The sequence below is a fragment of the Mycteria americana genome, chromosome 1 (assembly GCF_035582795.1).
Source record: "Mycteria americana isolate JAX WOST 10 ecotype Jacksonville Zoo and Gardens chromosome 1, USCA_MyAme_1.0, whole genome shotgun sequence".
NCBI lineage: Eukaryota > Metazoa > Chordata > Aves > Ciconiiformes > Ciconiidae > Mycteria > Mycteria americana.
The window spans coordinates 27,580,002-27,606,968 of NC_134365.1; positions in this window are offsets into that span (position 1 = coordinate 27,580,002).

Genomic DNA, 26,967 nt, shown 5'->3' on the forward strand with positions numbered 1-26,967 from the left:
AAAGAGATGGAGGGGAACGAGGATATGTCATTAGGGACACAGAAGCAGAACTCAAAATAGCATTAAAAGAGGGAAGAAGAAGAAGAAAGAGCACAGCAGTAGTTGAGAGAAAATAAGTATTTTATTTCACAGTGATATAAGGAAAACAGAAAATCCTCTATAAAGGCAAGTTATCCTTTGACTTATATTTATGAAAGAGGAATTCAAATGGGAACAGGCTCAAAGAAGCACCATCACAATGATTATGAGAATGGAGAAGTTTTGAGAACACTTAATATATCTTATGAAACTGGTTAAATTACTTTCACTTGCTTAGCTTAGCAAAGCAACTATTGAACGTGATATGATAAGCCTTTATAAATACATTAAGGGGGGTATTTGAGAGGAACGAGAATTATCTGAATTAAAGGATAATAAATAGTACAGACACAAAATGAGCTGTCTATAAATTGGCCAGGAATATGTTTGCACAAAAAACTAGAAGATTTCTTGTCATGTGCAGGGCTGATTACCCTATGATCCTATGATCTTTTCCAACAGGAAAATTAAGATGTTTAAAGCTGAGTGCAGAAGGGCTCATCCCCACCTCATTAACAGCTGCACTGAACCTGTGTTTTCCTTTATCATAGGGTACCGGTTTAGCAGCCATGCATCCTCGCAAGTACTCTTCATCCTTTGCCTCATTTTGATCAGCGGTGAGTCTGTTTCTGTCCAACGGAGATTCGTGAGGTTTTGAAAGATGTTGCCTGACAGATAGGAACTCTAGCAGGGAGTCAAACTGGCAACTGGCTTTGGGAAAGGCTCGTTTAAGGAAATCTATGGAGGCCCTGCTAAGCTGTATGTATTTTTCTAATAATGGGTTTGTATGAAGCATGAAGCTGTTCGATTAATGATTGCCACCAGTGTTGTTCTGTGAGAGAGCAAAAGTCCCAGGTGATCCTAGATCTGATCTCACCAAACTAAACTCTTGCATGATCCTGAGTCTGATCTCCCAGAGCAGCAGAGGCCAGGGCAAATGCCAGCTGATGATGGGGATATTTCCAAGTGGGGGGAAATATTCCCCGAGTCTAGGGAAAATCAAGACTTCCCAGCTGCACCTAACCAAGCAGGGCCAGGAACTCTTCCTTTGCTGGTCAACAGAACAGCTCAGGACGCTTTCTCTGCCATAAACAGAAGGCATTCTCCCCTATAGGAATACCTACAGCTATGTCCATGCATTGCCTGGAGAGGGATAGCTGGCACGGGCCAAAACCAGGAGAGGGAAAGTGTGAACAGTTAGAGAGTACAGGTGACGAAGAACGTGCTGCATAGCTTGCATAGCTGCCACGTTTAGCTGGAGGGGACAGGATTTGCCCTGTGTCTTGTGACCTGTTACAGCTCTACAGCAATCCTGTGCTGTTTGTCCCTATAATGGAAAGCAGTGCACAATTCTAACGATAACGCACTCAGGTGAATAAAATCGAGCTGACACCACTTAGTTATATTGTTTCTGAAGGGCTAGCAAGACTAAAAAACTAGTAAAAATTATTTGTAACACTAGCAGGCATGTTTATGAACGCAGAGGGGGAACAGATTTGCTGAGTATGGAGGTGCTGTCTTATTTTAGAGCACAGCTTCTCATGTAGCATCCATATCTCCTAAATTTAGCACCGACAATATTGTCCATCATCAGCTCAGCAAGTACTGTATGACTGAGATCAGCACAGGCAATTTTTCTACAAGAGGCAATCTTTAATGCAGTGTTGGGTGAATAATACTTTTTTTAAGCTATTTTCAGAACAGGACAATGTTTCTTATTTACAAATAACACCCCCGGTCACTGCTTTAATCTACACCTTTCATTCATTATGGATAGGCCACAGCATTTGGCCATAGATCTCTCAGTCTGGGGATCCATTAATCTGTGGTGAGTTGAGAGGTGATTTATCTACAGGATAGAGGAGTCTCCTGGGCTCCCAGAGAGTGACAGTGCTACCACTGACTTCCTCACAGTTATTCACCCACAGTTATTCCCCCACAGTTGTCCACAGCCAAGCCTGCACCTCTCCAGCCAGCCATGTAATCTCCAGCCATGAGGCTGTAATGCTTGATTACAGTCTGGCTGAAAATTGGTTGTGTGTTTGAGGCAGAGAAATAAATCCCAGGCTCCATCTCAAACCTCAGCAGCAGCAGCCTGCCTATATAGGGCACACATGCAGAAGCTCACACCACAGGTATTTTGCACCATAAGACGCCAGACTACTGTTCCCTGGGCTGTCGCTATTGTTGAGGTACAGGACAAATGTCCCGTGGTGTCGCATGCCCGCAGTGCCCTCAGGCTGCCACGGCCATGCAGCAGCACAGCCCTCAGGGCTTCCTGAAGATTGGTAGAACCCAAACAACTTCTCTCTTTTTTCATTTAATGCATGAATGCCAAGCAGCCACCTTCTCAGCCCCCCTAAAATTCCTACCACACTTCTTGATGGAGAAGAATATTCTGTGCGTGGGTTGGTCTAGATATACATAACCAAGAAGGATGGACAGGATTTTCTTGCCCAAAATTACCCAGATTATTAATTTTTTGGCAACTTATGGCTATGTCAGTTAAAGTTCTGTTGCCTGCAACTGGAGCTGAAAGTACTGCCATCCCAATCTCAAAGCCCTAGGTTATAGCCATTCATGCCAGAAGCTTCTTTTATCTGAAACGGGGACTAAACCTTGCTCCACAATGCAGCAGTCAGTTGTTTGGCTGAGTGTCAGAAGCAGCTGTTTATATAACAGCTTAATTTGCAGCCACCTCCTGATTTCACTTTAGTTCTCCCGCAGTGCCTGAACTGTAACGAAAATAATAGTGGATAGCTGCCACGGAAAGGTTTGCAACACACAAGAACAGATTTAATCAGTGGAAGGAAGGGTATATTTTTCATTTTCCATTAAGATAAATATGCCTTCAGCTCTGATTGTATGCAACAGTTTACCTGCAGCTCATAAAAACTACCTCCAGCCTGAGAATTAAAGATTGCCCTGCATCGTTACGGATCTGATTTTTCCTGAGGCTTAAGGCCAGAGTTCATGTTGACTTTCCCATGAGCTCTGACTGTTCAGCACTGCCTGAAAATCAGATCCTTCAGTTACGTCAAATCAGGGCATACAATTTAAGTAAACTCCAGTAAGGTAACAGGGTGGCTGTGCACTGCTGCTCTCTTGTGGTCTAAAATTATGTGTCCTAGGACAGGGCTGTGAAGCCACCAGAGTCAGGTTCACGTGGAGGAGGGTCTTCGCAAGGGACAGATGGATGCTGGACCTCTTTGGCAAAGGCTAATGTATATGGGGCAGCATTAGGCTGCCAAACAAACACCAAAAGTCATTTCTTCTGGTGACAGGAGGCGTACAGAGCTGGGTGCAGGAGGGGAGGGCAGCGCTGGGAGGGCAGGCCCTCTCCTGCACTCCTTCCCAAAACAGCAGGCAGAGAGCAGAGCGCTCTGCGGTCAGGAGGAGCAGGAGCAGGAAAGGGGTGGGCAACCCATCACCCCAAACGAGCAGCAGCAGATAACAGCTCTTCTTAGGAGGTTTTCCAACAGCCAACTCTGCAAAACTGCCCGCAGCACTGCTCTGCCCTGGGCCCTAGGTTGGGCAGACACTGAAGCACAGCCTGATTCATAACCTCCCTTGTGCATATATTTGTGGAACTGCTGCAATGAATTCAATATCCAGTGTTTTGCAGGAAACAAATGTGATTGCTGTGTATAAATTAATAAATGCAGTTGACTACTGAATTGCTTTGAGCCGTGGAGGGTACAGTTAGTGGTACAGCCTGGAAGGAGGTAGACAGCAGGAGAGTAAATTATCATTTTGTACCTTATGTTCTCAGAAAGATAAGTGAGATAAGGGAGGAGAAACAGGGTATGTGAAGCTCCTGAGTGGACTTATAATAGGAACTAAACAGCTTAGATAAATCTGTAGCAAAGAGGTAAGGCTGTAATGGACTGTTATATTTTAGGTTGTGTTCTGCCTTTAAATGGGACCATTTATTTAAGGAAGGGCTATAAGATATTAGGACTAAGTATAAATGAGAGGAAAACCAGGGAATTTGTTACTAAGAGGAATAAGGTATAGGCAAGTGGACTCTACTCCTACACGTTCAGCCAGCTACAGACTCCAGATAACCACAGAAAGGCTGCAGAACAACAAGCATTTGCAAAATGAAACAGACAGTCACCACAATCCCAGAGGAGAAAAATCTATATTTGTGAAATGGACTTCAGCTTCAAATTTACATTTAATGAGTTTGCAAGCACTTGAGACTATTGGGCAGGAGACTGCAGGACAACGCAAAATATGGACATTTGGAAACAAGGAGAGGCAGGCAGTTAAAATTCCTCAAATGACAAAACAAGACTGGGAAACTCATCAATCTTTGGATTGTAGATTTTTCTTTTTAAGGAGATTTCTTTTCAAATTACACTGTGTGCTACCGTAAGTTTGTGAATCCTCATCTATTCACCTTCCAGTTTGCCTATCTCCTAACTCTTGTCTAACTCAGGAGAGAAAACAAAATACATTGACTACCTGGACACATAGCAGCTTGTGCCCACTACATCTCAGGAACAAAAGATTAGAGCAAAAAAGAGTGTGTCTGGAAATCTAGGTTTCCATCTTGCTTTGGACCACTCATGGAGGAGCCAGCATTACCCCCTGAAGCTTATTGCTACATGAGCCTCCAACGACCAACTCCAAACGCAGAGGGGAAGCAGGAAGGGAACTGCGGCTCCGTGCGTCTCCAACTTACAGCACCTCCCACAGGTTCTCTGCAGGTGGTGCCCATGAGTCTTGCCTTGCTCGGTTGGTGCCTGAGGTTACAACCTAAACACAAGACATATGTTAAATTATCCAGGTCTTGTTAAGTACCTTGAATTGGAATCAGAATCTTAAATAACAAGACAGAAAACTAGCAAAGATGATGTATCTACTGCATTAAAAACCACATAAACTTAGATCTAGATTCATCCTAGCTAAATGACAGCATCAACTGCGGATCCTCTGCAGTCCATAGGCTGGGGAGAGCGACGTATCTCCAAGAACCATCAGCCACCTTAGCACTGACATGTCGATGTCTGCCCAGACACCTGTGCGACCTGGGCCATCGCAGGTCAGAACTAGTTTCTGCAGACGCTTACATTCAAAGAATACTGAGCACTGCTAAATGTAAAGGCTTGGCCCCAAGATGACAGACACTTTCTCATCTTTCTTCACTGAAAAAATCAGTTTAAAAGGAGAAGTCCAAAAGATTCATTAGTAACAAGAGCTGAGGACTTTCGAGCGTACAATAGCAGAACTATCTCAGTGAGGTCTCAGTGGCTGGCTGTGTGCTTCAGACCATGTTCCTGATGGTGACTTTGGGAGTGCAGGAGCAAAAGCAGAAATTCTCAAAAGAAGGAGAAAGACAGTATTTGCCATGGAAAGTAATAAAATAATTTTGATGAGCAGAGCAGCAATGTAACCCTGTCAAACCCATGCATCCATCATGTTAGCACACACATCATAAGGTAGACTGCTCAAAAGATGCTACTGTTCAAAAAAAACAGAATGGTGACATATGTAAGTAAAGTGGTTTTATTCCATTTTACATACATTAAAATGTAAAAATATTTTAAGGGTGAGCCTGAAAGAAAAAGAAACTCCTGGGTTTCGACAACAGACCCATGCTTGAACAGATGCATTAAAATAATAAAAAGGTTTCACTGCATCAAAAGTACACAAAAGCTCTCGATTATTGTATAGTAACATATAGGACTCCCTCCTCCCTCCAAAAAGCAACTGCCAGAAGAAAAGAAAACCCAAAGAGAAACCCAACAACTTCTTCCCAAAACTAGATTACTCACATTTCATGGATTTGCCAAAAGGAGCCTGGGCAATTTCAATTAGCAGAGATTACAAGTTTCATTGTAGACAAGAAAGAACACATCTAATTATTGAATCAGTTACACAGATGAGCATGGTTTGCAGAAAATGCTAATTTGACTAATGCCTGTTGCATACCAATATCTCTGCCATATGGTGAGGGTTGAAGATGAATTGTTGTTCCTGTTTTGTTAACAAAAGAGACATGGTTGAACTATGACATCAAATTATGATGAGACTTAAGTAGCACAGTGAAAATAGTACACAATGTGAAGTCATCTGTCTGTGTTGTCTGCAATGATAATTTCCTTAATCTCAGAAGACCATAGCTGGTATCACACTTAGATCAGAAAGAACAATTATGCCCAGAGGTACAAACTTACGCTGAAATGATTTAACACAACATCTTTAAAGATTATTCTGAAATTGCAAAGAATTCTATAAAAGCAGATGCCAGCATATTTGCCATGATGATACCCACACGGATATAACATATTACTTAAGCTCAATCTTAGATATATTTTGATGTTTCATAACTGCCTCTGTACTCAAAAATCGAGCTTATTTTAACACAAATCCTGACTTGCTGAATTTTATACCCATATGTTTAAATAAAAGAGACTGACAAACACCAAAAAATGTTAAAAATATTTTTAAGACATTACGAGAGTACTCATAGATGTTATCTTTAGATTCAGTAGACTGCCTCATTCCATCAATTCCAGAAAGAATCTTATGAAACTAAAGAAATAATAAAGGTTGGGGCAGGAGTCGCCCATTTGCCCAATAATTCCCCATTACAAACATAGATAAATATAGAAAGCAGACTCAATTTTTAAAGTATGGGGAAAAAAGACCTTTAGAAAGATTGGGACAAGGGAGGTAAAATCAGCCGTGGAAAAGCTAAGGAATGCCAGAACTAAAATTATTTTGGCAACAATACTTTCTCCCTTTTATGTCTGCATACTACGACCCATTTTTTTAATCACATAGTCACCAACCGCATTGCTCTAGGATCTCTGCCTCTCCTATTGCACAGGCAGTACCATTTCCAAGGAAAGGATCATGGGAAAGAGAATGCAATTCTTCTATATTGAAGATGTATTCATCTGCTGTCTATGAATGACATGGAAAAACAAACAGACCACCTTTACGTCTCTTCTCATCTGTCCTTAACTGGAAAATAGCTGGTAATTTAATTGAGTGCTTTTAATGGAGGACAAATATGATAGATTCAAGCTACAAAATTCAGTTTGGTTTTACCTATGTTTACATACAGAGTGGATCAAAATATCATGAGGTCACACCATGGCATGAAGTCACCAACAGAGATCAGAGAGCCTGATAGCTCTTTGATATGAGTAGCAGTTCACAACATCACTTATCTTGCTCATTTTGGGAGGGAAGAAGTAAAGTCCTAGAAAAAAGACTTGTCCTGCACAAAGGAGAAGATGCCATTGCTGCTGGTGTAAGCACTGAGAAACAGAGGATGCACAGGGAATCTTATGAGATGGATTTGTGTCACCATCAATGCTTTTTTTGCAGACATTTGAATACAGAGATTTACAGGCTCCATTTTAATTTATAACAATACAAAATACTTCTGTTTTCACAGCAAACATCATGAAAAAATTGTGTAGGAAGTATTTTTTATATATCTTGTTCCGCTCTATAACTAAGAACAGTTTTCTGACAGGCCATTCACTGATACATATGACATGTTATATTTTTATATGGTGGCCTTCTTATATAATATCACCAAACACTTCAAGGGAAGGCTTTTCACTTCAGAGATTTGTCCATTTTGAGCCGACATGTGAATGACAGAGAAAGAAAAAAAGAACTGTCCAGCCCACATCTTTGCTATTTAAACTGTTTTTAAGAACTCTTTTTACTGTTAAAAGTATGCTGAATGAAGCTGGACAAAATAGTAGGCCAGATTAACTTTGCCTTTGTATTTCATAGAACAGGTATTTTGCTGAAAATCACTCATTACACCCTTGCTGGCCAAAATATCAAAAACGATTCTTAACTGTTGTGTTAGAGCAATCACATGCAATTGTCTAAAGTGAAAGTGTCATCTATTATGGGTAAAACTCATCACAAGCTTTAGAATACACTTGGATGTATCCCAAGAATTATTTCCTTCCTACAGCTAGGATGCAAGCTGAATTCTGACTGAGCACCGTATACCTGCCAAGCAGGCAGCTTTGTTCAATATCTAAACTTATTTTAATTATTCATGTATTTTAAATCAGCAGAGACTCTAACAAGAAGCGTTACATGAAAATTACACAGGCTGAATAATAACTTCTGCACAAGTCAAAGAGTTGGTTGGGCAAAGAAGACCTATTACAGCTGCCTCCTGAGGGGAAGAACAGCCCAACAGCTTATATTTTCAACAAGCTGTCCTGTCTTCTGTTTAACCAAACAGAAGTGGAACCAAAATGTGGAACATTTTGCTCCAAAACCAATCAATAAAAGACAGCCTCACAGAGGTACTATATCTGCCCTCTATCTAACATTTCACAGAACATGAAGCCCTTCAGTGAGAATCTTTTACATATGTTCATGTGACAGAAATATAGGAGAAGAAAACTATATGGGAATTAGTTCTTCTCATCTGTAATCTCTTCCCATGGTGATCCCCAGTAACATGAATGAGTCTGAGATAAGAGCGGAGGGAACAGGCTAGAAACAGATTTGCATCAGTGCTTTACACTAGTTGAGCTTTACCTTCCTTTCAGCTGAGACATTTTTGTGTACATATCCCATTTACAAAGACTATACAAACCCTGCCATGTGAGGTGGAATCACAGCAAAATAAAGTCATATTTCTGCAAGGGGAATAAATCCTGTAACAGACACTGACTCAGCTGGTTCTTGATATTTTCAATTTAATGAGGTACCTTTCACATCTATCTGACAGAGGTGAATTGTTAGAAGACAAGTAGATATATTGGAAAATGAAGAGCTGAAACCAGAACCAGTTCACCCCTGAGAGCCTTCAAAGGCTCTAAACATGATGTCTATAGGAAAAGTTTGTTTTGGTATCATCTATCATGTACTCTTAACCAGTGTAATCTTCCCTGTGTATCAACTGTTCTATTAATTATTTACTCTTGGACATATAAATCCTTCTTAGCACTGCAGTAATAGTACTTCTGATATGATTTAGAATTGAATTATACAGTTTATAAAACTCTAGCTGATCTTTTAAAACATCTGTTGCACATCTGGGAAAAATACTTCAATACACAGTTTAGTAGAATGGATGTATGCAGAAACAATAAATCTGCCAGTGAAGGTGATAGATCCAATTCTCTCGATGGGTACATACAAACTCTATTTGCTTTACGGACACTCTCCAAATAAAGAAATGCTGACATCATTATAACTGTATCTCATAACATTACATGGATATATTGCTTCACCAAAGTGGGCATTTCACTGCACAAATGATGACCTAGCTGACTGTAAGGATGCTATGTTAAAAACTTTAACTTTGAAACTTTGCTTCGATTAATAAATGTCTGGGCTAATTCATTTTAAAACACATATAATATTTTTTTGAAGTTAAATACCTTCTTTACCACCACTACTGTTGCAAATTCAGTCACAAGCTCAGAATTCAGTAAAGAAACCCAAGCATTTCTGCATAAAACACAATTCTCAAGCAGTAAAGATCAGAAATAAATATAGCAAAATTTTTTGATAGCTGGACACTTATGCTTATGGGTTCCTCCAATAGTCATTTTTCATGCTTAAGAAAGAGAAAATCAGAGATACATATAATATGGCTTTGGAATTGTATATGTATCAGTGACTACAAATTCCTGGAACCACTGACAGCAATCATCAGCTGTAGTTACAGATGCCCTGATAGTATTCATAAGGACCTCTACTATCCATTCTGCAATGAACAGAAGAGAGTGAGAATGATACAATCAAAATATGTGCAAACTTCTGCGTAAACTCCAGAGGCTGCATTCTTGGTCTCAGACAAACAGTAGCACACATGAGTTCAGACTGGGCAAATGTTTTCAGAAATAATGTGATGGATCTTTCCCTAGCAAATGCTTACAAAAGCTAACAAAACTTATTTGTGCACACCAAAGAACACTCACTCTTCTTTATTTATTACTTGCTCTTACTAATCAGGCTATTTATCATCCATTTGATCCTTCAAAAGTTTCAGGTGTTCAAATGAGAATCAGAAACAACACTGCATGACTTCAGTGCCCAGTCCCAACATGAATAGTAGCAAGGCAGCTACCAACGGGAACATTTTTTGAGTGATCCATGGAAGGAATGGCTTTTATCCAGCATATCCAGACCATCAGCAAAAATCACGGCCAACTTCACCCTTACTTGGGGGGGCAAAGGGGTAGGTAGGCTGTACATCCACATAACCATAGTCCCATGAAGTGATGCAGGAGAAAATGCTATGCCATCTAATGCTAAGGCCCCTCCAGCTTCTCCCACCTTATATCTGTTCCTCATACCAAATTAGTCTACAACCTGTGGAGGATTTTCACAGACGTAGAGGAGTCTTGAGGTGGTTACCTTCCATTGGATGCCAGTGACAGCTTGAGGTCTTACACTTTTTTGTACCTTTCAAGATGTTATTAAAAATACTTTTGACTGAAGTATTATATCTATGCAAGGAGAGTAAAGTTAATTCTGCTTTTTGCTGTTAACAATTCATGTCCTGAATTATATCCCCTACATGTTACATTAATAGTCCTTTTGCCATTTAATTGCTCTTCACTAGCTCTTCAGAATTAAGGAACTTATTCCCCTAAGCATTATAATGACTTTGGGCACACAAAAGAATAAATTTAGGATTAAAGTTTACATTTGATTTAGTACTTCCAGGCTCCTGGATATTTAAACCTAGTTGTAAGAGTATTTCTATGGCCAAATCAGCTTCTTATTTGTACAATTCATCCATCTTTTTGGCTTACAAATGAAGAGCTGTAGGTTACATAGGATTTGCAAAATATAATTTAATTATGCAAAATTTAATCAGGAAATTATGTTTTCTTATAGCTTGAAGTAATTCCTAAAAATCTCATTAAAATCTCTTTAATTAGTGCTGGCAAAATTGCTCAAGCATCAAAGGAGATCAGATTCTCCACCTCTAGTAGAAATGATAAAATCATTTTGCAATTTATATGCACTATCACTTCTGGGGAAAATGTGGCCATCTGGTATTTTCTGAAGAAAATGTTCAAAGAAAAAGTGTGCATTGAGTTGTACTGGCATTGTACTGTACATGGCACAAATAAAGAAATCGTGCTTATTCCAGCAAAAATAGAGTTCTGAGATGTCAAATGCCATGCCGGATAGCAATATTATCTGGAGTGTACACTGATTTATAATCAATTGGCTGAGGCAAAGTGCTCCATTCTGTCTGATGGTGTATTCTTGTTTATTCACTACACAATAATATTTGAAAGTTGTATCTGATCACTGCCAGAAATGGAAGGAATGACTGGCTAAATCTCATCCATCCTGGTGACAGTCAAAAAACATGAGGGGAGAAACTGGGTAGACACAAAAGCTTTTTGTCTCTCTGTGGCAGCAAAACCTGCATAGGCATACCCGTTCTTGGAAACAGTGGCATGCCCTAGTGCCATGCACGCAGAAAAGGGCTTGAACCTTTGCAGTGCAGTAGTCGTGTCCACACAGCCTTTCATCAGGTGTGCCACAGAGTAAACAGGTTACTCGTGTTTTGCATCTCACTCCACAACCCTCTGCCAGTTGTATGCTCCATGCCCGCTACAGCATGCTCCATAGAAAGGGTTGCAGCTGCTACAGCCTCCAGCCACTTCTCTGAATGTCCTTCCAAATCATGGTTCAGCCTTCTGCTTTCATGGCTGACAGCGAGTCAGATGGAGCCCATCACCTGGGCCAGCACCTCAGGAACATCCTCTGCCTCTGCCAGCAGAGATAGTGTAATTGTGCAGTGGCACGTGCAGGGCTGGTGGGGGTTGCACAGTGGGAAGACAACAGGGAATGGGCAGAGAGGGAAATAAGGGAAGGAGAAGAAGGAATGGAGTTAGGGTATAACAGTCAAAACAGAAATGGGGCCACAGAGAGTCAAACACCATGTCCCTAGGGTTTGAAGATGGGAGTGAGGGGCCACAGAGATTCCCCAGAACTGAGGAGGAGGATGGTATGAAGACAGGGAGTCTCTAAAGGAGGGAGACAAGGGGAAGCAGAGCTGGAAAGGCATAGGAGAAACGCATGCTGAAGCTGCCCTTGGTAACTTCAGTGAGGTCAGCCACCAGAAGCTATGAACCGTGCAGCTCACTGGTATTTAATACAAATAACTCTTAGACCAAAATCACTAACAACTAAAAAGAGTCAGTGAGAAGGATCCGAAGTTTTCAAGTTAATCCCAGTGTACCATTCCTGGTCTGAGCTGCTCCACTCCTTTCCATGCAGCATGGCAGAAAAATATCAGCCATCGCTCAGCAGCTCTTAGTCTCAGTGCACTGGTATTAATGCCAGACCCATTCTGCTGCTTGTCCTTCTTCTGCCTAATGGAAACTGATTGAAAAGTGAGTGTAGGCACTGTGTACCAACAGATCTCTGGCTCCCAGGGCAGCAGAGCTATATTCTTCAGTGGGAGCACTTCAGTACTGCCAGTCATGGAAAAGGACATGGATGTGCTCATGCTACATAGCCAGAAATCAGGAACGCAGCAAAGGTAAATAGATGCAGACAGATAAACATGCAAACACACATCCACACCTGAAGTATTCCCCAGCAAAGATTTCTCCTAATCCCATGACAAATCATCTGACCCACATTGCCTTCTCCCTTCCCTCAGCCTAGAAGTAAAGGTGTAGGTAAAAGTTTGGGAGCACAAAGCTAAAAAGAAAATAAGAGATCAAGGTCTGGTTGATTACAGCTCCCCTATAGCTCCTTCAGTAATCCAAAAATGAAAGTTCCCTCTTCCCTTTGAATTTATTTGCCCTGCTGTGGTGGAGACAAAACCTACCCCTCCCTGAGTAACAAAATGTTTTCTAGCAGCCTCATTTTCTTTCCTTTCTATGCTTTGTTAAGAACCTGAGCATCAGTTCTGCCTCCTTTAGCTCAGCAGGCTCAGTCTTGTTTTGTGAGTACCTCAATTAGCTATTAGTACATTTCTCACATCAACTGCATTTTTCAGATTAATGTTTGAAAGATCTCTGATGTATAGAAGAAGTTGGGGGTTGAAATAGAGGATTGAGGGTCATTTGTATAATTGAAATCTAATGCTTTCAGAGTTAGCAGACATTCAAACCACAAGACATTCACAATAAATTATGTTGTTTTTTATTAGGCATGAGCGCAGGTGTGCTGGGGGGATCTGACAGTGACTCCCCACTTAGTCGCATACTGGCATTCTTACTGATTGGCTGCTGCTATGGTTTTTACTATTATAATTAATGCTAATAATGGTAATAATAATATTATCTAGACCTAGGTAGAGTTCTCAATTAGTAGATCTCAAAATACTTTCCAGGAACCATTAACTCCTCAGTTTGCCATCAGAACAAATGGGACTAACTAAAGAGCCATTTACTTTTCAATGTGCATCACTGGGTGACACCATAGGGCTGACAATGGCCTTTATCCATGTATGTGACCATAATTATTTATGGTTGTTGTCTGAAGTGCTGCTATAAACTAAGAACTTAAAAATCTCAAATGTTTTAAAATAAGCTCCCTGCCAGAAGAATCAGGAGGGAGATCAGCATATGAATTCTTTAGAGATGTAATTTAGTCAGTGAAATGTTTCAGTCAGTTTTTCATTTTTTTTTTTTTTCTCCCAACTTGCAAATGGAAACTTTCCATGATTATCAAACTACTTTCTTATCACATGTTTCTGTTTAAAAAGTTCAGCATATAACTAGCCAATGTCTGGTGCAAAACCAATAGCAGCTCTGGGTTTGGGCATCTACACACCACTCCTGACAGCCATGCTAGTACAGAGCATCAACCAGAGCATCAACCAGTGCATCAATGACAGTCGCTTCCACAGGGGCCAGCCCAGCTCAGAAGCTATATAGCTTGATTGCCCATAATATGCTCTGCCAAGGAAAGTAAGTAGCTGAAGTATAAAGCCACCTGAATGCAGGTATGTGGCTTTGAAGACAGTGGGAAGTTGGTTTTTTTGATGTGAGTTAGGATGTTAAGCTACTGAAACAGTTTTGAAAGTCTTACCTCTTGTTCCTTTTATTATGGATATAAGCAGGGGATAAAAGGCCATGAGAATGAGATAAAAGACTGTTATTTATATATATGCACTGTAAAATTACCTACTGGAAGCATGTTGCCAAGCAGAATAGTAAGTTAAGTATTGTATTAAAATTTGCAGGATTATTCCTAGTATCTTCATTTCTCTTTTATAGTCAAGTAAAAATTTGTCTTTATTATATTATGGTCATATATCATAAGCAGTAATTACATTTTTAATTAACGATCGCAAAGTTAATTATACATTACAGGATTCAGAATAGACTAGTATAGCTGAAGAACCACGCTGTTATGTGACTCATGTATTTCATACTATAAAAACTCATACTGAACATAGGGGTTATAAAATTTACCCTGGGAATAATGTTGTAAAATTTAATACACAGGCTGCTAGCTCAGTCACTGCAAATGAAAAAAACTTTTACAGGGAGGGTGTAACAATAAATGTTCAGTTATGCGGGCAAGCTGGACTCGGATGAGGTTGAGCTCTATGGCCAAGCACTCAAGGTGTCTTTTGCTTCTAAAAATGAATAATTTTTACACCCTACTCATTACAGCTACTTACAGCATTATCTTTAGCCTTGGCTGTAACAGTGCATTGGAATATCTGATCTGAGCCATGAGTCTGTGAAACAGGACAAGTGCACAGGTGAGTCTTGGGCAGACTCTTCACAAGGCCCAACAGTGACCTAACCCTCTGTCTTCACGTCAGCGGCAAACATTACTAGAAGTTGCTAACAGAAGTTGTGCAAGAACTGCATAGGACCAGACATAACATGAAGGCACATAAATGCTCCCTTTTCATACTTTCCATGGAGACCCTAAGACAGCCAAGGTACTTCTTTCTGCTTTATATTTTTTTAATTGCAAGACTGCGTGTTCCACAAATGTGAATGTTTCCCCCAAATCCCTGTGCCAAAATTGCCCCCTCAACACCTCCCTTGATTATGCAGAAGTGTCACATTGAACTGAATCACAAATAGTAAAAGTATCATCGTAGGAAATAAATGTTGGAAAAGTTAGTAAATACACAATTTTTTCCTCATGGACATGCTCTGGTTCTTGTTAACAGTAGAGTTGCATACCGCATGTTGTGTTTTGGGGTTTTTAGACTGAAACAGCCCATTACTAGCAGTTCGTTCATTCATTTAGCACCATGGAAACCATAACTCTACGTGTATGAATTACCCCCTTATGTATGCTAAATATTGACAGCAGCTGCATTTAGCAACTTTCATTGCTTCCTCACCGCTCCTGAAGTGTAGGAAAGCGCTGTGCACATCTAGGCCTACAAATGTTTACAGGCTTCTTTTTCTTTTATCAGCCAAGGGCAGTTAATCCCTGGAGGAGAGGAGGTGCAATGTTTGCTGTTCTCAGTCCCAAACATGATTTTCTTTAATTCTGCTCCATTCCTTCCCAAAGCAAACAACTGGTTGTCTGCTTCCTATTCCCCAGTGGCTCTGCTATTTCAGGCTGCTTGTCTGAATCTCCTTGAGGAATCATCTTTCTTCCGAACAGTCAGACTTCAAAAGAGAAGTATCAAGGGGGCAATGGCTGTCACTCTGTGTAAGTAAAGATTACTTTTTCGATTAGTATCCTCCTCATGCATTTCCACACACTGAGATTTTTTTCAAAATCTCAGCTTCCTCTGTAGCTTGAACAAAATCTTCATCTTCTCTCTCTGTCCTATGTTTGTCTCCAGTTGCATGGAGGCAGAAGTTTGATGGGAGCACACAGCTGTGATGATTACTGAGGGACCGTCAGAGGAAGGAAGAGGTTGGAGATGATGTTCCTAGCACAAAGAGGCTGTTGTTGGCTGAGGTGTGAGACAAGGTCTTGAGGGACATGCTACTGCTAGGAGGAGCACTTTGAGGAACAGGATGAGATAATTTAAGGTGGGATTTTAAGAAATGGAAAAAATAGAGAAAGATTAAAAGAAGAGGAGAATACAGTTTTGAGATACGCTATGGTACTTTAGACATCTTCATGGAACTGGCAGCTAAAATACAGGACACGAGTGAGCTTTCCTGGCCTTACAGGTGAAGATTTCCAAGGGCATTTCAAAGGGGAATAGATTCCTATGTATGTTTGAATTATCCCTGTGTGTAGAAATTAGGGAGAATCCAGTGTGTAGAAATTAGGGAGAAAGAAGGAGTGATCTGAAAGGAAAGCACAAAAAAATTAGTCACAGAAAATGGTAAAAGCAAAGTAGAAAAAGAAAGGAAGACTTAACAAGTCATATAAAAGGGAGAAAAGATGCTGAGGAGTAGAAAATGGAGAAGCAAGGGATCTCTGGGGTAACAGTAAACAAGCAGAAAACTGCAATGCTGCTTAAAAGTTTAACCTGCATACTCCACTAGCAAGGTACTGGCAGATATTCAGTACACAAGTCAAGTTAAGCTTCAAAAATATCCATGTCCCACAAGCCGCCGAGTTCAGCACAGCTATTATTCTGGAATGTCAGACACTCATCAGTGGGTATATTGAATCAGTCTATGGAGGTTCAGATGATACACGATTATTTTTTTAAAGTTATTACTTTCATTATTTTCTAAATTAAAAGCTAAAACTAAGGCCATTCCATAAATGAAAAACACTGGACATTCCTGAGCCCCTATAGCATGACTGCATATTACAAGTGACCAAATATCTGGCCTCCTATACTATATACTAGAGAATGTCTCTTCAGTGTCAAAAAAAGTAAGATAGTGTTGGGTGTCAAATACTTTTTAAAAGGTTGATCTAAATTAATATCTTTATAGGCCATTGCCCACATGCTGTTTAGTTCATATTTCTTAACTTTTTTGCCTCTCAGTCTCGAGAGAATCTGAAAAAGGGAAAAGTATTTTTAAAAAAGGGAGTAAAAATACAAAATTAAAGGAAAAAAGAGAAAGTGAAGTGAAAGGAGGAAATCTAAAAGCAGGGAAGGACAACAGGAAAGAAAACAGTCCATTGCAATGGACGTTTTTCTTGTTGTGGAGAATGCTTGCTATATGACTATGGTTGAACACAAATAAATATTTACCTTGTCAATAAAGGCCAAAGGACATAAGACACAAGGTATAAATGTGTCAGGTGGGTGGTTTCCCTATTTATGCATGAGGGGATAGTAGGCTTTTGTTAGGAATGGCAGAATTTCTAATTTAGAATGAAATGAATTTTCATCTACTCTTGTAGAGACAATGCTGGATATTCCAGAATGTATCTTTCTGTTGTAATATCCATTTCCATGTTTGTCTGACAGGAGATTTACAGGGATGTAGGTGAAAGATTTGGGTTTAATATTGTACAGTTTTTCTTCTGGAATGTTGCTTACATACAGAATTATATATTTTAAAGACTGCTTTCTAAGGCCTAAAAAATTCCAAATATCCTGAAAGTACAAAATATTATGTTTCCAAAATCATCCTTTTATTCTGTAGCATTATTCCTCCACTCTCATTCCTGAAAGGGTTTTGCATACATTTCACTTTCCTCCTCTGAGCTACCTCACCAAAGACGATGGGATTCTTTGTACGTGCACCTCACTGCCAAATCTCATCCTAATTTCAGCCATTCTGATCGTGGACACTACATAAAACTGGTACAGCATCTTCCTCCTATGACTGAACTTCAGAAAGAGCATAAGTAGAGATCAAGGGCTGGAAGACAGAAGGTCAGCCTTTGGAGCACATACTTTGCTTACGTCTAAATCCATCTTCCTTGCCGGCTGGTAAGAGGGACCAAATGAAGGATCACAGAGAGCCTTTTCCCCAGCAGAAGGAAACAGAAAGGAAGACAGTGCAAAGGGAGCAGCTTAGCAGCTTCATCCTCTCGCTTTGGATCCACTGGGCATGGCTTGAGGCAGTGTGCGTGGTGCTGGCGCGGAGGGAAAGAAGAGAAGCTTCAGCTGGAAGAAGAGAGTTGTTCAGGCGCTCATATCCAAAAGACCGAAACCTGGAACTGCTATATTTTCCAGCTGGAAACAAGAACTGCAGTGATATGTTCAGATCCAGTCCTGAATTCAACATTTTTCCCTGTGATTTGCATTTGAATGTTCAATTCAGACCCTGCTTTAGTTCTTTTGATAAAGAACTTGAAAAATATGCTATTTAATAGCAACTCTGTCTGGATAGACTAGGAAAATAAAGAAAGATGGGAACTAATTCAGCCTAACAGGTTTTTTTACTGCCAAGCAGCATTTAGAGATTTCATTACTGCACTCAGTGCTAATGAACCTGGTGAAATTTTTCTATTAATATTCTTACTTTGTTCTATTAATATTTATAGAATATGCCTGGTTCAACTTTTTTATATCTTGGCATTCACCAGACATTAGCTTAGCAAGAAAATCCATGATACTTACTAGATAAGATTTACTAGATAATCCTTGACTCTTCCATGGAAACAAGGAGGTATTCAAGATGGGAAAGAAATTCCAAGGGCTTATTTTCAGTGGCCCCAAATTGTCCATCCTAGCATTAAGTCTGTACAAAACGCTGATGTACTGGGAGGCAAATATGAGTTTATTGCAACCCCTAATGTCTCACCAAGAAACCAAAATTCCGTAAACATAACTTGTTCTGTTTAAGGCACTTTAGCAGGCAAGATACTGGTTTTAGCATCAGCCTAGCTCTGGCAATGACTTGACATGCAATCTTGACTTTATGAGCTTGTTCTTCTGCACCTTTGTCCATTTTTCTTTCACTGCAGATCAGCTGCGGCAACTACAAAGTGTTACGTAGTATGTAGTGCCTGACACAAGGAGAGTCCCAGTTCCTGTGAGACCTGTGAATGCAGGAATAAAAATACTAAGGAAGGGTATCCATAGCACCCAACTGTATGATCCTAATTTAGCCTAGAAAGCTACTCCGTTAGTCAATAAATCATAGTTCATCTGAACTGCCTACGGCTCTCGATTGATAGGGAAGTGTTATAGGTGTTCAGCTAAGTCTGGTGCCTATTGCTCAGCAAGGTAATATCCTCTCAAGTGAAATGCACCACATGTTTGGAGGGATCCTGTGGGCCTGAACTGAACCAAACCAAAAGTAAAATAAGAAAAATTCAGTTCAGCTGTTGACTTCCTATTATACTTCTCACAGAGGAGAGAGAGTGAGAAGAAAGATATAGCATTATAGTTTCTATTTCAGAATAAATGAGAACCACCCACAGATCTGGCAAAAAATTCCCTGTAGCATACAGTCATTTGATTCATGTGAATAGCTCCTTTGGTGCCAGCAGAACCACTGCCTGGGAACACAGGCAAGTTTTTCTGTTTTTAAAAGTTTATGTTTTCCCTAGGTAATTAAAGTAACATTAATTCTTGATAAAGTGTCTTCTAAATAATATCAACATTTGCAATTTGTTTTAAAAGCTTTTCCTTGTCACCAGACTATAAACGGGACAATATGTCTGTCAGCGTGCCACTCTGCAGAGAACAATAGCTGAATACCTATGACAAAGAAGAACTGTCTAATTAGTCTACATTTTTCAAAGAATAATTGCCTGTCAACCAGTTAAACCATCTTTCTGGAAACACATTTCCCAGGGCAGCAATTGAAATTACAGGTATGCTCATGTGGATCCCTGATAATATAAATCTTCTTCAAAAGCTGTCCTATTTCTATTGTTTTACAGAAAGGTGTATTTTCAGTGCTATTTTATATTTGAAGTGTAGGCCATAAAATTAAGGAAAAAATATACTTAAAGGGTTTTCAGGGATCCAGCAACAATACTGTGCAACTAATGTACAGTAGCTCATTTCAAATAACAAGGCCAATGACTTCTTTTATGGCATATGGTAAATGTTCCTCATTTAGAACAGTTTAAAACATTCCTGTTAGTTTTTCAGAAGACATAAAGCCCATACATTAACAGTGGCATGAACAGAATAGTGTGAGGTTGAAGAAAAAGGGATTGAATATTAATGCTGTCACTCCAGGTAAAGATGGAAGCTATTTTTGGATCTTCCTTTTCAATTGTGCTTAGAGCAATAATGTATTCATTATCAGACTCCGTGGGGACTTTTGCTCAGTAAAACTTATTCAGTCTGCAGTGCTACAGAGGCAAAAGTACCTTAGAAAACATAAAGCATATTTCAATAAATATTAGTATCTTTAGCAAAGCTCAGAGGAGATATTTTCCAATACCTCATTATGTATCATGCCTTCTTATTCTAACAGTAATTAGGCACCAGGGAAGGAATAGATCTGAAACTGGGATAAACAACTAAATTAGACATGCCATATACTTGTTTTGTTCTAGTTATATCCCTGAAAATGAATCTCATATGATGTAATCAAGAAACTGCTAAGAACATAGCAGAGAACTCTGCTTACTTATTTATTGGACATTGGTTTTTGTATGACTTAGATTTGCATAACTCAGCTCTTCGTGTAGTGTACTTTGTATGCTGTGATTTACAAATCACTCACAGTGAGTTTCTGTTTTTATTAAGGCCAGGGTTTTACAACCTTCAATTTACAAACTGAGGAAGCTCGCATGTTTAAACTTACCAGGACTATCAGCAATGCAGCTCTTTACTAAATGTTTATTCTCTTGTCAGTATCACCCAAAGCGCTATGATATTTAACCACAGGCTACTAACATTTGCTAGGAAAAAGTGAAGTTTTTTTACCTTAGCAGAGAAAAGCTAATTGCAATATTTGGCTTTTCAAAATATATTAGCAGAAATAAAAATCTCTGCTAATTTTAGTATGAACTTGAAGCACAGAACTCATCACTATTCTGAAGATTACACACTAGAAGCCAAAAAACTCTTCCTTTTGCCATCTGAAGTGGCAGACACCACATGTGGGTTTTTTTGTGTTCATTTGCCATTCATTATTGGAAATCTCTTAACGTCAGCCTTCAGGAGTATTTCTGTCACTCTATCTGTGAAGCAAGAATCCTGTTTTTCTTTCAGATTTTCAATATACAAAAGATACTACAGATGGTATTACACATGAAAAAAAATTGCACTGAGCTTAATTAAATTAGTGATTATTCTACTACAAGACTTAACATGAACATTTGTCAAAATACTATTTTTATTCTTTTTTCTAAAAAAAAACCTTTATATATTGCGTTTAGGTACCTATTTAAGTTTTACCCTAGCTAGCTTCAAAAATTTCAAAAGATACCCCTTTACTTGACAGTTGGACTAGATGATCTTAGAGGTCTTTTCCAACCTTAATGATTCCATGATTCTATGATTGATACTTATATTGCAAGTATACAGTATAGCCTTATAGTTCCTTTTATTTGAAAACTATTCTAGGAAAGGCTTTGTAGTTGTTTATATAAGTTTATCATGTGCAAGATCATTCAAAACATAATTTAATAATAATGAAGGGAGTCTGGGAAGAAAATGTGATATTTAGTTAGCAATAGTAAAAAATAACTTAATTCCACTACCTCTAAAATATTCATTACTGACTAATAAAACAAGTAAGCCCACAATTTGAATTCTTTTTTCTGGATTTCCAGAAGGTATTACAGTATTATTCAGTAAACATCAGTCTATTTCAGACTTTATCAGTATTTTACAATTAATTTCATTTACCTCAAGATAAATGGGTATGAAATTCAGAAGCAAGCATCTTCTCCCTACCTCTGCCTTTCATTTCAGTTTCCAGGGCAATATTTTGGCCACCAATTGCCTGGCCTGACCAATAAAGCCTCCCAGAAGAAAGTGTTCAGTAGGACCTTGCCCAGCCACCTGGGGCAGCTGATACTCAGCATCAAGTTCCTGGCTCTGTCAAGACATTTCCCCAGCTGCCTCCAAAAGGTGTCTAAAACAGACGCCTCCTGTGCTCAGATTTTGCTGCAGTCATGTCTGTTCTCACTGAAATGAAGCCAGACTTCAATGTATGCTGTTTGGTTAAAGTTGAGTGCTTTTCCAATCAAGAGGGGTTTTTTATTGTATCATAATAGCCCTTTTTACTCCCCAGACAATTGATACTAAAGGATTTAGCAAGGTTGTTGATTATTTTGAACTAAGCAAGTTTTTGTCCATAGAGAGGCATGAAAAGGATCAACTTTGCTTAGCAATATTTTCATTTTTAGAAGGCATGTTGCTATCAAGAAGACAAATGACATAGACAATCTGTGTCAAAGCTATTTCCTTCCTGGAGCTGTAACACCAGGCAGTCTCTACATTGCCAAATAAAACAGGTCACATTAGCCCATATGTACAAAAAGGTAAAAGAGGAAGAAAATTCCAAGGAATGCCTCACAAAAACTGCATCAGAAAATCCATTACTCCTTTACAGTAGCCAAAACTTGTAGCCGGCTTGGGGCTCTGTGTAGAGCGCAGAAGTAATTTACAGATGAATCTGATTATGAGAATTGATGGGATAGTGAAAGTGGTGACGCGAGTTTTCTCTCTCTGTTGAAAGTGTCACAACTATATATAAGAAGATTTTGCAGAGTTCCACCCCCAGACTCATCGTACTCTTACTGCTAATCTGTTACCAGAGAGTTTGCTTTTCTTTTTCTTTTTCTGTGCTCATTCCCTCAAATTAATGAAATTTCTTCTGAAACTTACCAGGACCATAGCTCTTGATTTAGAGCCATTACCACAGGTATTTTCAAGGCTCTGTCAGCACTGTCATTTCAAACTCCAAGCTTCATTTATGTTGAGCAAAAATACGGCACTTAGCTTCCTTCGTTATTTGTCAGCTTGCACGCTGAGTTACAGCTTTGTGTAGATGGGTACCCACTCATCAAGTTGTCAGCACAGAACCGTGGATATTAACTGAGTGGGGATTTATCTGTGAAGCATACCATCAAACCAAGGAGGAAAATACCATAGATTTTGTTTAAAAAGGTGTACTACTCAATTAGACACTTCCCAATGAGATGAATTCACTTTTCTAAGCGAAGTATGAAAGCATGAGAAAAGTAGCTCATTTTTCTCTTCATTATGCATTTGCTTTTCCTCTCTCCAAACTTGAACAGTTCTGAAGAGAGCTGTTCTTGTCTCTTTTTCTCTTTTCTCTCCTCTGGTTATTTCTTTTAAGATAATGATAAAACTTTTCCCAGACTGAACTCTTCATTGGATTACTCCGTTCTTCATTGGCTGAATTTTTCAGGAGCATGTATGTCCATCCTGTATCAGTCTTATCAAACCAACTAGGTATGGACCATGCTTACAGAGCACGAGCTATGCCCAGCTTGTAAATGCTGTGACTAAGGACAGATCTTCAGGACAGTGTGTCTTTTCCTATGTAATCTCCTCACACCAGAGAGACCAGGATTCAAGTCTTAACTTCACAGTGAGTTGGCATCCCTGTGCCACATCCTCAGGCAAGAACCTGAGCCAGGTCAGACAGGTGCCCTACAACTGCTGCCACTCTGCGTGTTTCCAGCCACGGGGGCAGAGGCACTCATCTTGTGTGCCCCATCACCCCTCAGAAGACCTCCTGATGTTCCAGCTGGGCTTCAGAGAGTCATCACTGAGGACTCCTGGGTTACGCACTTGATCAGAAGGCAACTCAGCTGGCAACAGCCACGCATTCAGATCAACACAGTTTGTAGCCCTTAGATGTCATTGAGCCAGGAATACAGCCAAATTTTAAGAGGCTACCAAAAGGAAACACCTATAAACAAATCACTGCCTGAGCAGTGAGAACATCGATGCATGGCTTCTGATGGCTCTGTGTCCCCCCAGCCCTCCCCATGCCTCTTTCCACAGACCTCATGTCATACTCCACACACCCGCTGGCTGGTGTGGGCTGGGAGCGGCCTCGAGCTGCCCACGGGCTGCCAGGCAAAAGTCACCAGCCTTTCTATAGAGATAAATAGAGAACTCTCTTCTCTATTTAGGGACCAGTCATAACCAGACTTCTGAGAACTTAAACATGCTCAGGACCTCAATTCTTCTCTGAAATGTGAACCCTGGTCAAAAATTTGAAAAATTATTAGGAAGGCAGAGAAGGACATACAGAAAAGACAGCCATATATGCTTTTTTCTTTAGGAAATCAGGCTAAAAATATTTCAGATATTATATATATCCTACCTATGTATGGTCTAAAAGAGAACAAAATTACTGGATTTAGAAATATAACTACATTTTTCCATGTCAGATGGACCATCAAGTTTCCATCGTGAACACACCAGTGGCATCACTGACATTTTGCTTTTGCTTTCAGTGGGAGCAGAATCCAGACAAGAGTGCACAAGTACATCAAACACCAACAGGTCAGAGTGCTTATGTGTATGTTTGTCTTTGATTACACTTTTCATATAATATATACATCCCTTTGGGGCTTATATGTTATTAACAACTAGAGTGGTAGACTCTGTGAATAGACAAAGGGACTCTGTAAGACAATATTGTTGGTTACACCAACAAAAGTTGAGAGCCTAACTGTGAAAAAACTTGGCATACTACGTTAAATGTGATGAGCAATATATTAATCAAATAGACTAGTCAGAAGTTATTTTTGCTGCTGTGAACTATGGAAACAGGTTGCATGCTGCTTTTGCATAATTTTTAGAAGGAACTCTGGGCATGTCTCCCACTCTCATCCATTCATTCTTTCGGCAACGCTCAGGATGTCTCTTTGATGTCTAATAGCAAATTGCCCACATAACGCAGTTCTGCTGGAGCCCACTAAACTTGAGCACTACTTTATCAAAGCAAAGTGCTTACTACTAGTCTGAAGTTAAAGTTATTGATTCATTTCTCAACGGAGATGTTATGAATTCTCAGATACACTGAATTTTGTAGGTCACACATGACCTTTCTGAAGAAACCATTCATAAACTTGCAGTCCCCATCAGAGGCCAATTTCTAGAAACAATTGTTCAGGCAGGAGGAGACAACACTAAAGAGTTGGCATCCCATCCAAGAGATGCTAAATGACATAGGGGCGTTAGCACAGGGAAAAGAAACATTGCAATCATCCATGTAATTTTGCAGAGGACATATTTTACTATTATATGTTATATATAATAATAATGTAAAAACAATGACAAAGAAGAATACTACAGAAGAAAAGTTTTTTTCAGTGAATATCAGGATGAAGTTGACAATGAATATAAGAACCAATAAAGTCATCCCTGCAAAGGAGTTACTGAACACGAAATCAAATAGGTGAGGAAATTGCCTTTTAGAGATGTTTCTATGCTCCTATTATAGAATCAGCAACAATCAAAATTTAAATCTCGGAATTTTTCACATTTGTTGCTATGTAAATTGCTAATGTTTCAATAGGGAAAAAAAAAGCCCTCAGTGCAGGTGAAGGTGGAGAAAGGCACAGCACTTCTTAAAATAGGAACTTCTATATTGCACCAAGTTCTGGAGCAATTATGTCACCACTGGGGCCCATGTTAGACTCATACAGCTCCCAACATAATTGAAAAGGTTTATCTTCCTACAAAGAAGACAACTTTCATTGCACTACTGTAAAGAGCACTTCTCGCCATTTCCTCTGGGTTCCTCTTAGCTGCCATCTGGTAGATCATAGGTAGCTGATGTGCTGCAGTACGCAGTGGAGTTTGAAGCCTTTTCTTCAGGGACCAGTGGCATGTACACTTTTACCATTGCATTGTGTCATTAAAAGGAGAATAAGCTTTGATGCACATTGCACTGGCACACATCTTAGACGGGAAAAAGGTGTTTATTGCAAAATTGTTTTTATGATCCATTCAGTTCCTCAGAGATACAGCTGGTATTAGCCTCACAAAGTTACTCAATCTCTATTTTTGTTTCCCGAATACAGGCAGTATTCATAGCTGTAATATACTATGCTAAACATCACATGGTGCGGGTCTGCACTGGGGAATACACACTTGCTCATAAGGTGCTCTGGAGATTTAAGCAATCAGCATGGCTACAGAGAACTACCTGTCGGCTTTGCAAATGCCAACATTGTGCTTCCCTTTTGGCTTAGTGACTCACACAAGACAATAATGAAAAACTGCCTCCATTTATAGTCAAATAGAAATATGTTTTACAGTCAGGGAGCATGGTAACATTCAGATTTGGACTTGAGGCCAGTTTAAGCTTAATGATCAAATTTAAAATCAGACTTTGTAGAAAATTTGAACGTAGATCTAATGATATGGAAATAACAATGTGTGAAGTCTTGCTCCAAAATAGCTGAAGTCTCCTGAGCTCACCTACATGAGCACTCCTTCCAAGTTCATTCAAACCCTCATATTCCAGGCAGCGCTGATGGTGGTGGGTCAGGCATTTCTTCCTCCCACTAGAACCGGAGGGGCAGAAAGAAGGTGTGCACCCTGCCCTCCCAGATCCACCTCCTCCTGAAGCATGGGGTTAAGAGACTTTCAGGAGAATGGTAGCTGTTTTTTTAAATTAAGTGACAGAAAATATTTTTTTAAAATAATTACAGAAGGTTATTTCTGTTTTGCTATAGGTAAACAGCAACACTGTCATTAAAATAGCTTTAAGGCACAAAAGAATAGAAGGGGCAGGTGCGTATAATGAAATAGATGAGGCAATAAATCATCTGTTACCAGCTCTGCTGAAGAAAAACTAAACAGTCCTAAACAATCACAAACCAGTGGAATACTTCTTATAGATGATGCAGCACAGCAGCAGCTCACCATGCTCACATATGAACAAAAAATCTACTTACTTAAACTCTTTCCCTAGATCAGCTTCCTGTCATAGGATGCATCTACTTAAGCATCACCATAATTAAAAGAAAATAAACTTATCAGTTAACTCAGCTTTTTTTTTTTTCTCGAGGCTGGGAAAGAAAGTCGATCATTGCCATTTCTATTTTTAAATCCCTGGGAGGCACTCTGATACTGCAGTGACAGAAATACACAAAATCTGAGGCAGGCAAATGGATTTTGTGACTGAAATCTAAAATATTATT